Source organism: Aotus nancymaae, unplaced genomic scaffold, assembly GCF_030222135.1.
Source record: "Aotus nancymaae isolate 86718 unplaced genomic scaffold, 86718_ANA_hifiasm-v0.15.2.pri h1tg000059l, whole genome shotgun sequence".
NCBI classification, from domain to species: Eukaryota; Metazoa; Chordata; class Mammalia; order Primates; family Aotidae; genus Aotus; species Aotus nancymaae.
The window spans coordinates 33456762-33470980 of NW_026988473.1; the positions used below are offsets into that span (position 1 = coordinate 33456762).

The window sequence follows — 14219 nt, forward strand, 5'->3', positions numbered from 1 at the left end:
TCCTGTGGAGCAATACAAAGGTATGTATGGAGGCAGAGGGATGTTGCGACAAAAACCAACCAAGCTAAGACTCTCTAAGACGTGGCAATACCAGCAGTTTGGTAGCCATGTGAAACATAGATCATGAGAAGGAAACATTCACTCTACCCACCACTGCATGCACCCCATATGACCTTAACACCTCTTGGCAGTGGTGTCTAGTGGGAGACTGCAGTACCCAGCAAAAATAGCTCACCAGGGAGCTTTGACAGAACAAGGTAAAAGCCATGTAGAAACTCAGAGGACACAGTGTCTGCTACACATGCAGTAACCCCTGTGGGCTCTTGGAAATAATTGGGAAATGGAAGACTTTAAAAATAATACCAGAAGTACTGCAAGATCAATTAAGGGTGGTGGGAGGTGGGAGCAGTTAAGCACAGGTTAGAAATGGCAATAACTCATGGGACATAAATATGCACTTGGGCAACCGCAAAGATTGAGACCAGATGACCTGAAAGAATTTAATGAGGCTGAAAACTCAGGCCAGTGATGTGAAGTACAGATGGCTGCTGAATTGCCGAACTGAGAGTCATTGAACCTCTTTTCCCTTAATGCAAATGGTAACCTCAATGATACAAAGAAGTTTCTCCTATCCTATTTGAATATCACTGTACACATTCTCATTAGTGACTCAGGGAGCAGAGACGATGCCAGACAGTATCGGAGAAAAACAAGACTCCTCTTGAATTTTCTTGGTATCAAGAATGGTGACCAGTACAGCATTAACTCTCTGATATCTGACAGGGCATCAGGTACCCCAGGTATGTGGAAGTGTGAGGGTATCCTTTTCATAAAAGGGAAGCAGATTCTCAGAGAGGCCACTGTGGCAAAGTGGGATTTTGTGGTCACACGACTTGGAATCAAAGAGACCAAACCTCAAATTTTGGTTGTACCATTTACCAACGCCATGTGACTTTGCGCAGCTTAATTCACTTCTCTGATCTCTAATTACTCTTTCTGCAAAACTGGATGATATGTAAGGGAAATAGTTACCTGAAGCAACTTTTACTTTTCCTGTTATTAACTGGGTTAGGCTGTAAGTCTTTTAACTCTATTGTTACTTTCCTTCCCGTTCCTTCTTTCAAAATTCAAATGCCCAGGGAACAAGACAGGAAACCTAAGGAAGTGTGGGGCCAGGTGGGGACTGGGGCACACAGGACCACACCTGCCCCACCTGAAGAGGTGTACTTAGATCCAACCTACTCTTGCCCATAGAAATGCTAGCCCAGGATTATCAGGTGTGATTTTTCAAGGGAAGCCAGAAATCTGGAGTTTCATGTGAAGTCTTATTTTAAATGCTGAATCTGATTCAAATTTTTAACAAACACATTAAAAGGCAAATCCATAACAGGCTTCAGTCAGGCCATGGCAGCTGGCTTGCATCTTCTGGCTCTGTTTTGAGAAAGGAGATAACCATGAGATTCCAGCTTCAACCTCTCCTCACAAACCAGCTCAAACTTTCCAAGGCATTGCTGCCTCCCCCACAACAGAGAAGGTCATACTGAAGGAGAAGGGAAGACATGACTCAGGGATGGTTTCGCTAAGGGGGCTCCTCATTATCCACACTGGATCAAGGGCTACCATGTCCCAGCTGCAGCTCTCAGAAGTCCCAGGGGATAACACCTCCCTAGCTCTCATCTTCCCACACTAGGGCTCAGGTGCTATGAGGCTGACATCCCCCCATACATGAGATTTCATGTTCTAGGATGTGTTCTAACCTCCTGATACTCCTTTGAGTGGCCACACTACTCCAGGAAGAATTGGGCAATAGAGATACCCTTTAATACCCTTTATGCAAAGCCAAGGGATTCTATTTACAAAGTTTGTTGGAGGACTGATTGATTTTGACATCATCTCTCAGGCTGCTGAAGCTCATATGAGAAACAAATTATCTTGAGAATCAGGTAAAGGAGGAAATGTCACTGGGAGAGACAGCCACAAACAAATGCAGATGGAGGTCCCTCGAGAGAAACACTGGCGGCAGAGGAATTCAACACATTACAAGAAGGTCATGGCCTCTGTGGATTAAAAGGCTATCAAATTCCCAGAGAACATGATAGTAGTTAAACTCTAGTCCAGCAGAGAGGGAGTGCTCTTCCAAGGATTTCTTCTTCAAAAATCAGACAGTTTTTAAATCTTCTATGGCTAGCATTGCAAGCAAAGTGAAAGGAGAAAACTCACATGTGTTAAACACCTACTGTATTCCATGTGTGATGATTTATATATATTCTTTAGCTATGAGACATGGCACAAGTTACTTAATCATACTGAAACTCAATTTGCATCTGTAAAAATAAGAACCTATAGTACTTACCTTGTAGGCTAATTTTAGAAAATAAGACCAAGTATGGGAAAACCCTTGCTACCATGCCTGGAAATATTAAGTATTCAGTAGACCACTGCTGTCATTATCTTCTTACCTTAATAATTCCTCACAACAGCCCAGGGGTATTATGTGTATTTCATGATGAAAAGTTAAATTCAGAGAACTTACTTGTCCAAATTGCTTGCCCAAATTCTTCTAGCTGTTAACTCAAGGAGCCTAGATTCAAATCTGGATTTGCTCTTTGTTTTTTGTTTTAATTTTTGACAATTTGTTTTTCTAGTTTAGTGATACTAGCAAGCCTGTGTTCTAAAATATTCTAACCGGAGTTATTTTTCTTTCAAGCAAAATTAATTGAGGCAATGTTTAATACTTGTCTAAACCCTCCCAAGCCTTGTGGTTCATTGTCAATGCCTTCTTCTCCACCATCCCTAACAGCTTCACCCAGCTGATGCCCAGGGCCAGACCCTGTACCACGAGTGTCCTCTCTGCCATGGATCTTGGCTTTGGGGTGTCCATTCCAGGCCAGTTCACTGTCATCTAATGCAAGATAACTTCTTGGCTGGGTTTGCATCTCTGTGCTGGGTTTCTACTTCCCACAATCTGGCTACTCCATTCCTCAACTGTGTCACCTATTGCCCCAGGATGGCTCCCCCATCCTGGCTTCTGATTTAGTGTCTCTGTCTTGAACTTCCAACATGGCATCAAACTCTTTCTTCTTTTTTTTTCCCACTCCTAGGACCCATCAGTCTGACCTGCTCATCTTTGATAAGAATGAGACTGATACCCTGTGAGATGCAACAGAATTAGCTCCTGGAATTGTGTTAGCAGAACGACAGGAGTATGAGATCCACCACATGGCAGGGCACCCCAGGAACCTGCTTTCTTCTTGAAGAGCAACTGAAAACTATTTCCAAGTTATTCTTCACTTTGAGGTCTAAACCATACGTTTGTCAATTTTAATACTAGAATCTAGCATTTAATTAATAATAGCTTACTTTGTGAAAGAAAGGCAGATAAAGTGAAAAAAAATCTCAGTATTAAGACAGACAACCTGGTTTCAGAAATATTAAGAAGTGGTTTTCTCTCTCTCTCTCTCTCTCTCTCTCTCTCTGTGTGTGTGTGTGTGTGTGTGTGTGTTTTAAAGGAGCAGTGTTGGCAATGTATGTGTTAGGATAAAGAAAGTGTATTATTACTACAGTTTGATGAAGTTTACATTTTACTCAGGGTGAATCTTAATGGAATGGCAGGTTAGGTCCTACAAGAATTGCCGAGGACACAGACCTGATTAAGCCACAGAGATGCCTTCCTGGAGAACTCGCTGTCCATAGTAGAAGATAAACTTGCATATGGAAAATATCACCATAATGTGTTAAGAAGGGGCCTGAGCCCTTAACCCAGCCTGGAGTCTCAGGGATGCTTTCTTCAAGGCACTACCACTTGAAGTAGCTATTGAAGGATAACAAATATGATGGTATTTACTGAAGACTTATTAAGTGGTAGGTACTGCCATAAGTGCTTTCCACCATTACCATTTGATCCTAACAGCTGTTTAATGAGATGAGAATTATCACTATGCCTATTTCCAGATGAGGAAACTGAGGCACAGAAAGCTTAAGTAACATGCCCAAAGTCACCCAGCTAGGAAGTAGCAGAGGCAGGACACAAACCTAGGAAGTCTGAGGATTTGAAATTGATCAGAAAGGGAAAGGAGCAAAGACAACATGAGCAAAGACACAGAAGAGTAAAGCAACACTGGTGTGAGTGGAACTGTGGAGTTATACAGTAGACACAGTAGACACAATGGCCATGCCCACATCACTTAGCTAGTTCCAGAAAATTCTTCTTGCACTCTTGACCTGAAGGCTTTTCTCTAAACTAAGGCAGGCTGCTCAGCCTTTGCATGGCAGGCTAGATGTGCTGGTAATTAGCACATTAGCACATTAGGGTGTGCTGATGGGATTTGATGTATAAACACCCCAGCTCCCTTGCTCTAAAGGCAGATAATTCTGAAGCATGGGTTTTACACTGTTTCTCAACATTGCCCTTTGGGATTAAGCCCGTTGACAGCTGGCTTGATAACATACCTTATATAAGCCACCTCCCTTACTGGTCTTTCCTGCACTTTCCAAATAAACATCTTAAACTTGAACCCTTGTCACTGTGTCAGCTTTTGGAGGAACACAAGCTAATACAAATGTACTGTACTGTTGCTAAAATATAAAGTAGGAAACTGAAGAGGCATAGCAAAGTCAGTAAAGCCCAAAGTCTGCCATCAATCCACAGACAGACACTCGTTACCTGTCCAGGACAGTGTATGCTTATGAATACAGAGGACATATGACACATATGTGATATCACTTCAGGAAGTCTTTAGCAGACCATCTGTCTGTCCCATCTCCACTTTACAAATGATCTACCTAACACCTCAAGTGGGACATCATGTGTCCAGGGTCTCTTAGCTGGTTAGTTGTAAAGCCCAGGTTAGTGGTTCCCTATACACTAACAGTGAGATTACTATTCACTGAGGCAAACTAGAGAGATGTTTAGAATAATCTTTGTACCAACTCCACAAACTTTATCAAACTCACGAAGACTAAGATGTTGAGAAAGGCATTTTCAGTCTCTTTCTCTAAAATCAGCATGTGCTAACCAACCCACCAGAGTTGGCCAGGGCCTGCAGTGCAGAGAAACAGAGAACTATGCTACGGTTTGCAAATAAACCTGAGTATTGATTCACCAGCCACTTGGTCAACCTAGTCAGTTCACTTCTAGAAAGTGATGATAGAAAAATAACACAGAGATATACATGTATGTGCACAATACACCGTGTAAAAGAGTAAAATATAAACCACCTTAGTACCCATCAGTGGCGCAGTACCCAATGTCACAAATAAGGACACCCTAGGAAGGTACCCACACTATCCTATGTGGAAACCAAAGCAAGCTATAACTGCATATATATAGTACAATCCCCTTTTTGCTTAAAAAAGAAAAGCTTGTGGGAATGGAGGAAGCAAATCACATTGCCATGTATGTACCTATGCAACAATCCTGCATGTTCTGCACATGTACCCCAGAACCTAAAGTGCAATAAAATATATATATATATATATTTAAAAAAGAAAAAAAAAAGCTTATGTGTAGAGATATTTTTGCTTTATAAGCATGAGAACATTCTGGAAAGAGACCCACCAAACTGTCAACAGTTTGTGGTATAATTTTTGGAATATTAACTTGTGTTTGTCCTCCCAGTGTTTCTTCCCCTCCTCCTCATAAGCAGATGGTCAGGCCTTTTTGTGGCCTCTTGCCATAAGGGAGATGTTTGTCATAGGGCCAGAAGCCAAAGTTGTCTGCAAGACACTTCCGATTCTGGTCTTGAATTTTATAAAATCTAAACCCATTGAGGAGAGTAGGCTTGGTGTCCCGGAGGAACTGGAGAGAGAAGGGAAGTTGTTTGGAATGTACATGGAATCCTAGTCTTAGTTCTGGAGCACTCTGAAGAGGAGGAAGACCGTAGGGAGGCTGGGCTAGGGAGTTAGGAATTCCAAAGCCTCACCAAAGATTCTCCTGATTTTAAAAGCGGCAGCAGAGGAGCCAGAACCAGAAGAGACCATGTAGTCTGAGACCACAGACACCTCAGCAGTTAACATTGTAGACTAAGTTCAGTGGCTGAAGAGATCTCATTAGGGTTTGGTGCTACATAAAACCCTGAGACCTTTGCCTATACGTGAGGGTGACAATAATATCTGAGACTGAATTCCTAATTACTTAATAGGATAAAGAGAGTTGCTATAGGCTCAGAATTAATTTTATGTGAAAAGTGCTATTTTTTGCACATCTGAGTTTGTGGAATAAGATTCATATTTACTACAAGTAATGGAATTGGGATTCAAGGGGGAGAATGTCACTTATCACATGAATGTAATTTTCTGATGGGAGGATTATGCATAGTTTCAGGTTTTCCATTTTTTCCCACCTCCTCTCCCCTAGTATTTTTTAAAATAACATGTGGCATTTTGTTTGATCATTTTTTGTGTTTCAAACAGGGTCTCACTCCTGTCCACAGAGGGTAGAGTGCAGTAATGCAATCTCTGCTCACTGTAGCCTCGGCTTCCTGAGCTGAGGTGATCTTCCTACCTCAACCTCCTGAGTAGCTGGAATTCCAGGCATGTGCCACCATGCCTGGCTAAATTTTTGTATTTTAATTAGAGGCAGGGTCTCACCATGTTACCCAGACTGGTCTCGAGCTCCTGGACCTACCCACCTCAGTCTCCCAAAGTGCTAGAGTTACAGGCATGTGCCACCATGCCCAGCCTAATCACATTGTTTTTAATGTTCATTAAGTCATCCCACCCTCTCAGTCTGGTGACAGCCTCTCAAGAGGGACAGAATCAGCTGCAAAAGTACCATTTCTGACCCTGAGACATGGATATTGTTTATTCATTTAAATGTCACCTGAAAAAATCCACTTACTTAAACGGTCTGTGACTCTTGTATAAACAGGAATACTTACCCTACTGGGTCCTGAATTTCTGGTTCTCTGGGAGTCTTTTGAAATTCTTTCTTATAAAGGAGTCCTCTTTCTATTTGCCCTCAAAGTTGTGACTTGACCCTCACATCCCTTTATTCTCCAGCGCTCCTTGATGAGATTCTTTTAAAATTTCTTTGGAGTGCATCCCTTTTAGGAAGAGCAAATCCCTTTTGGGATGGATACAAAAGACAGAGTTTATGGTGATAGATGGGGACAGCTGCACAGTCTGAAGTGGACTCTGCTGTAGAGTGTTACAGAAAAGATGATTCAGTGTTTTAAAAATGCAAAAATTCTAAGCCCCCTGCATGGAAAAATAAAAAGAAGAAGAAGAGGCTCTTTTCTACACATCAGTTCTTGGGTCCTACCAATTCATCCAGTCTTAGTACCCACTGCTCTCTAACACACAGTCTCCTGACTCTCAGGATCTCTCTCTCCCTTGCCCCCATCAAAGGCACAGTTCCCGTCTCCTGGTCTTTGTAGAAGCTGCTTCCTCTTCCTGATGGACCACCTGCATTGCACTCCTCATAGCCTAGTCCTATCTATCTTTCCATGGTTCTACTTCCTCCTGGCTATAGTCACCTTCTCTGAATCCAGATGTTACATATACACGTGTAGTCAAGAGGAAGAGGAGTGAGAGAGAGAGAGAGAGAGAGAGAGAGAGAGAGAGAGAGAGAGAGAGAGAGATTGATTTTAGGGAATTGGCTTATTCAGTTGTGGTGACCAGCCAGTCCAAAATCTGTAGGGCAAGCTGGTGGTCTGAAAATTCAGATGAGTTGATGTTCCAGTCAGCATTGAGTCCATAATCTGCAGGTCAGGCCAAGCTGGAAATTCCATAGGGTTTCTATGCTGCAGTTTTGAGGCCAATTTCTTTTTTTCTTCAGGAAACCTTAGTCTTTGCTCCAAAGGCCTTCAATTGATTGGACTAGGCCCACCCATAATAGATAAAGTAATCAGCTATACTCAAAATTTATTTATTTAAATCAGTAACAGAGAAAAGAATGACATGATGAGCTCAGGCAGAGATGTATCAATTGAAACTCTTTATATACTGCACAGTTCCTGTGACTGTGAACCTAACCATCCAGGGATAGAAAATGTGGATTTCTCATTCTTTCTGCTACAGCCTCTAGGATTCTTGAGTAGAAATGGCATTTTTACTGCGGGTGAGTTCAACAAGGGAACAGGAAACAGCCCTCTGCTAAGCCCTGAGTTACCAACTGTCATAAAGTGCCCATAGGAGTAGACTGTTACAAGTTGTGACTGAAATGAAATTCATGATCTTCTCCGGATTTATTTAAGCCATGCTAAACATTATGGCTTAAATGGTTGGTCCAATGCTAATTTGACCAATGATTGGTCAAATAGTTGACTAAATGCTAACTGGGTCATCCTCTCTTCTCTCTGCACCCCTGCCTTGAGAAACAGACAGCAGACAGACACCACACTCACACGCGTGCACACGCACACACACACTCTGATATGAATGAATCTTTGCCCCAATTAACTGAAGGCTGACCAATTAACTTAAACTCAGGTCTAAGGTATTAATCTTAGAATCTACCTTCATGGAAGCTCCTGAGGATCTGAGTCAGAGAAAAGCAGGATGCCAAAAGAGGAAGCAAAAGGGACAAATGTGTCTGTCTCACAGCTTTGCCTCTACCAGCCTCTAGAGTTAACCACAATAAACAGCACTTAAAAAAGGGTCCCCACTGCAGTTGACAGTGACCATAAGACACAGCCCTGCTTATAGACAGAATATCTCTGGAATGGTAGGATTGCAACATCTCTTAGCTGTTGTTGTTTTTTCCCTGAAACCTGTCATCTCTGAGAGGGATGGTATATATAATATTTTAATATTTAATATAAAACACACACAAGTAGTACTTCATCTGCCTGTATCATGTTCCTAGAAGTATATTTAGAATTTTAAGCTGTTCCAACTATTAGACATTTTGCCAAATTTTAGTCATTGAGGGAGTTGTGTTTAAACATCTGTTGACTGCAGATGTTAAGCAGTGTGAAACATTCTTTTAAGATGCCAAAATGCAATTAAAATCATAATATTTTTCCTAGTAACACATCATGCTAATCAGTGAAAATTTAGAAAGATAAAACTCAATGAACAAAGAATAGTAATACTTCTCTAAATAATCAGCTGTGGCTCACAGGAAGGGAGAATTAACTTTTAACTAAATTATGTTAAATCATCAATGCCAATTTTCTCAGCTCTTGAAAGTGTTCTCTTTTTTCCTTCAAGCCAGGCAATGGTCAGGTGGAGTAAAACATGAGGAAGAACGCCTTTTTGGTTCAAAGAAAAAAAAAAAATGGGTAACACACTTTCCTTACTTCGGCTGGGGCACTGAACCAGAAGATGCCAGTGTTTAAAACACTGAAATGCCAGCTCTTTTCTTAAAGGCCAACATGTAGGTGACTGATTTCTGCCTGGACTGAGGATTCAGGAGAAGATGTGTGGAACACAGCCTGAACATGCCCCAACCTGGCTGACAAATTCCACCCCAAATAGTGGAAGAAACACACCTATAACATAAGCAGAGATTTTTCTTCCATACTTTCTAGGACTTGAAGCTGCTTTGTTTTTTGGTTGCTGGGTGGGGAAGGAGGAACTATAGTCTAGCTTCCAGAAGACAGAAGAGAGTTATCTCTTGTGTGTGAATTTAGCAGTACCAAGAGGCCTCAAAATAGCTTTCTTTCCTGCTGTCAAGAGTTTTTCTTTAGGTTTAAAACCTTGAAAGCTCCATAATGCTCCTGAGTCGAACAATAAAGCCATTAGTAGTCAATGACTTTTTTTTTTTCTATTTCAATTTTACATCTAATTTTATCTGACTCCTAAAAACATGTTTTATATTTTCATCAGGATTTGGCCCATATGTATAAATGGTTCGAATATCTTAATTTGTTGACTGAACTAGTCCAAATAGTCAATTTTTTTTAGGCAAAAGTGGATTTCATCAAATTTGTTGACCCACCGTTTCCTAAATTCATCATTGATTGATTATCTGTTATGTGCCAACATCTGTACTAGTTCCTAGGGCTCAGAGGTGAAAATCCATAATCTCTGTTTCCAGGATTCTATCAGTATGATAGGGACACAGGCACGTAAGCAGACACACCATAATGCAGTGGTAGTAGGGACACACCACTCTCATCTTGGCAGTGTATTGATGGCCATGTCCTCGAGTTCCCAAGTACATTGAAAAAGGTGTAATAAGATGATAAATTAGCAAATAGCACTTATTTGAAGTTCTACTGTGTCTACTCCTGTGCCAGGTGTTTGGGTTGGGAATGGGTATTGGGTAAGAGGAGAATAGAAGTTAGAAAGGCAGAAAACACCAACTCAGCTGATATGATTAGGATGTTTGTCACCTCCAAATCTCATGTTGAAATGTAATCCCTAGTGTTAGAGGTACGGCCTAGTGAAAGGTATTGGATGAGGGGAGTGGATCCGTCATGAATGGCTTAATGCCATCCCCTTGGGATGAGTGAGTTCTCGCTCTGTTAGTTTACACAAGATCTGGCTACTTAAAAGGGTGTGGTACCTCTCCCTTCTCCATCTTAGTCCCTCTCACCATGTGTGTATAATATGTTGGCTTCTCTTCCCCTCTACCATGACTGTAAGCTTCCTGAAGTCCTCGCCAGAAGCAGAAACCAGCACAGTGCTTCATGTACAGCCTGCAGAACCATGAGTCAATTAAATTTCTTTCCTTTATAAAGTACACAGCTTCAGATATTTCTTTGCAGCAAAGTAAAAACTAACATATCGGCCATTAAAGAGTTTACAATTTACTTAGAGGAAATAAGATGTAAGCGTAGGGAATTATTAGAAAGCAAGACAACCTACAAATCTTTAAAAAGTATAAGCATCAAATTTTGTGGACAAAGAGTATGATGTGGGTATTGAAAAAAGGACAAGTGTGATATAGGGTGGAACAGTCTCAGAAAAGTCCTCCCAAAGGATACAGATAAGAGAAAAAAATATGGAAGGATGTATATTGTAGAACTTACATTGTTAGAAGCAGAGATCTAGGTCTTTTTTTTTTGAGACAGAGTTTCACTCTTGTTTCCCAGGCTGGAGTGCAATGGCACAATCTCTGCTCACTGCAACCTCCACCTCCCGGGTTCAAGAGATTCTCCTGCCTCAGCCTCCCAAGTAGCTGGGATTACAGGCAACCACCACTACCACGCCTGGCTAATTTTTGTATTTTTAGTACAGATGGGTTTCAACATGTTGGCCAGGCTAGTCTTGAAGTCCTGACCTCAGGTGATCCACCCGCCTTGGCCTCCCAAAGTGCTGGGATTACAGGCATGAGCCACCACAACTGGCCAGGCCTAGGTCTTCTAAGCAGCAGAGATGGCAGGGGTAAGTATACAGAACCAGGAATAAAGGGATGTTATGTGGGTGTCATAGGAGTGAGTGCAGAGGGCTTCACAATAAGAGACTAGCCAATCTAAAGTTGAGTTTGTGTAGGATTTTTTACTCATCTATTATTGAGGACCATGCACTCTATGGATAAAGAACTAATAAATTCCTGCCATCTTGAAGTTTATAATCTAGTCCTAAAAAGAAACTTATCAGAGAGGTTTCTCTGAGCCTTAATGTGTTGGGGTCTATGCCTTTTCATTTCATCCTTCAAATACTATCTACTCAATGAAATTTACCTGGCCTGTTCAGCCAAAATAATTTATAAAGGCAATAATAGCTAACATTATTAAGAGTCTCCTGGATCAGTGTACTGTACTAAGTACTTCACATGCCTTATTCATAATAAGTTAACATCTCATATTTTTCAATGTACCAAGCACCATGTTATGGTCTTTACAAAGATTACATAGTGTAATCTTTACACCAAGCTTTGCAAGGGTGTACTACTATTATCCCCAGTGTCTCTATGAGAAAACTGATGCTCTGCAAGGTTAAATGATTTCCCCAAGCTTCTCTTTAACTTCATAGGGGAAGATGGAGGATGCTTAGAGAGTGGTATGATCAACATTGTGTGCCTTCTGATGTGATACAATGTATAGCACATAGCACCACTTTTGAAGTACTGTATGCTTGCCAAAAGAAAAATTGAACATAAACTTTCAAGCTTATTGAAAATGGAGGGGACAGGAGTGGAGACTCATGTCTATAATCTCAGTACTTTGGGAAGCCAAGGCAGGCAGATCACTTGAGACCAGGAGTTCAAGAACAGCCTAGCCAACATAGTGAAACCCCATCTTTACTAAAAATACAAAAATTAGCCGGGCATGAGTGACTCATGCCTGTAATCCCAGCTACTCCGGAGGCTGAGACACAAGAATTGCTTGAGTCGGAGAGGTGGAGGCTGCAGTAAGCTGATATCACACCATTGCACTCCAGCCTGGGCAACAGAGCGAAAATCTGTCTCAGAAAAGAAAAAAAAAAAAAAAGGCCAGGTGCAGTGGCTCACAGCTGTAATCCCAGCACTTTGGGAGGCCAAGGCGGGTAGATCACAAGGTCAAGAGATCGAGATCATCCTGGCCAACATGGTGAAACCCTGTCTCTACTAAAAATACAAAAGTTAGCTGGACATGGTGGTGCATGCCTGCTATCCCAGCTACTCAGGAGGCTGAGGCAGGAGAATTGCTTGAACCCGGAAGGCAGAGGTTGCAGTGAGCCGAGAAAGCGCCATTGCACTCCAGACTGGGCTACAAGAGTGAAACTCCGTCGATAAATTACGCCACAAAGAAGTAAATAGAAAAATTTAGAATTTTGGAGTGTAGGGACTGCAGGACAACTGACATAATTTCTTCAAAATGTCAAATATATGTGTGTTTCTGTGTATTTATTCTATAAATATAATAAAAATATTTTTATATTTTTATATAAAAGTATATTGTATATAACTGAAAATTTGCTTATATTGTATTAATGTAAAGTTTATGGTTATGGTAATGTAAGGTAATGTTGGGCCTTGTTTAGTTCCTGAATTGAGCAAACTAATTTTTAAAAAGATCTTTTTTTAATAAGTAGGAACATTTGCATATGGACTGATTATTGGAGGATACCAAGGAAATATTCTCAGTTTATTTAGGTGTGATCATGGCACTGTAGTTATGGGAGAAAATGCTAATATTTTTTGCAGACGAATGCATACGAATGTGTTGGGAAAGGACATCAAATCTGGGATTTGGTTAAAAATATTTAGCAACAATAACTACAACAGAAAAGAATAAGTGATGCAAACATGGCAAATGCTTGCTAATTGTTAAAGCTGGGTGATGACTATACAGATGATCACTGTATTCCTCTCTCACTCTTCCTGTGTTTGAAACTGCTTTAAATAAACATTCATTTAAAATGCATGGCTTCAAAAAACCAATGAGGCTGAAAACAGATTCTCTTATACCACTGAGCCCAGTTCTTTGCACATAGTAGGTACTTAATAGGTGCATTATGAGTTACTAGAATTGGAGCATGAAAAACAGCTACAGGATGAATGAAAATCACCCTGTTCTCCTAAACATATAATCACAGCAGTGTGGGCTCCAGACAGAAAACCTCTCTTCTAAGTATGTTTATGCTGCACGTTGCTTTTTTTTTGGTGGAATCTTCTCCTCTCTTTGCCTTCAAGGCTGCCTTTAATGTTAATCTTGATCAAAATTCACATAGGTAAAATTTTAAATGTGAAGGAGAAGGGTCTTTGCAGTGTGGTTCACCTAGTAAGTGTAACTTCCTTTACCATGGAGAGCTTTGAATACAGGCTGACATTGGCCTTGTCTCCAAAAATAGCAAACTGCAGCCACAACTTAAACACAGACATGATGAAATCAATGTTTCAAGGAGATCAGTTTCCAGCTTCTCTGCCCACCATACCTCCAAATCTGCCTTTCACAAAAGCATTTCTCTTGTACTAGGATAAAGAACCACTCCTAAACCGTGACTGCAGAGGAATGAGGGCTCCCACAGGCCAAAAGACACTACCAGTACTAATCTATTGCTTTGAACATGGCCAGGCTATTTTTCCATATCAAATCCATGAGGGATAAAAAATGACGTCAGCAAACATTCTTCCGGAAACAGATTTATTAAACCAAATATGAAATTACTGGTACTTTTCCAAGGGGAAAAAAGATTGAAAGCTCCTGCATATAGCCTGTTTATATTAAGATATTTGTGTCTCAATTCCAGAAGCTGGCAATTGAACTCCCAGAAATAAACTGGCACCAATTCCCATGAATGAAATGACTATGAATCATTTCATCTTTGAAAATTAAACAAAGATGTGACTTCACAGGTGATGAATTGGGTGGATATGCAATATTTCCACAAACACTCAGCCATAA

General features: G+C 40.9%; 1 long non-coding RNA gene across 1 annotated transcript; it reads left to right on the forward strand.

The window, feature by feature from the left end:
- The first annotated feature begins 3099 nt into the window (after window positions 1-3099).
- LOC105717428 (uncharacterized) lies at window positions 3100-9694 on the forward strand. The gene is made up of 3 exons (XR_001107522.2): window positions 3100-3297; window positions 9154-9224; window positions 9312-9694. It is a non-coding gene; the product is annotated as an uncharacterized LOC105717428 (long non-coding RNA).
- Window positions 9695-14219: the final 4525 nt, after the last annotated feature.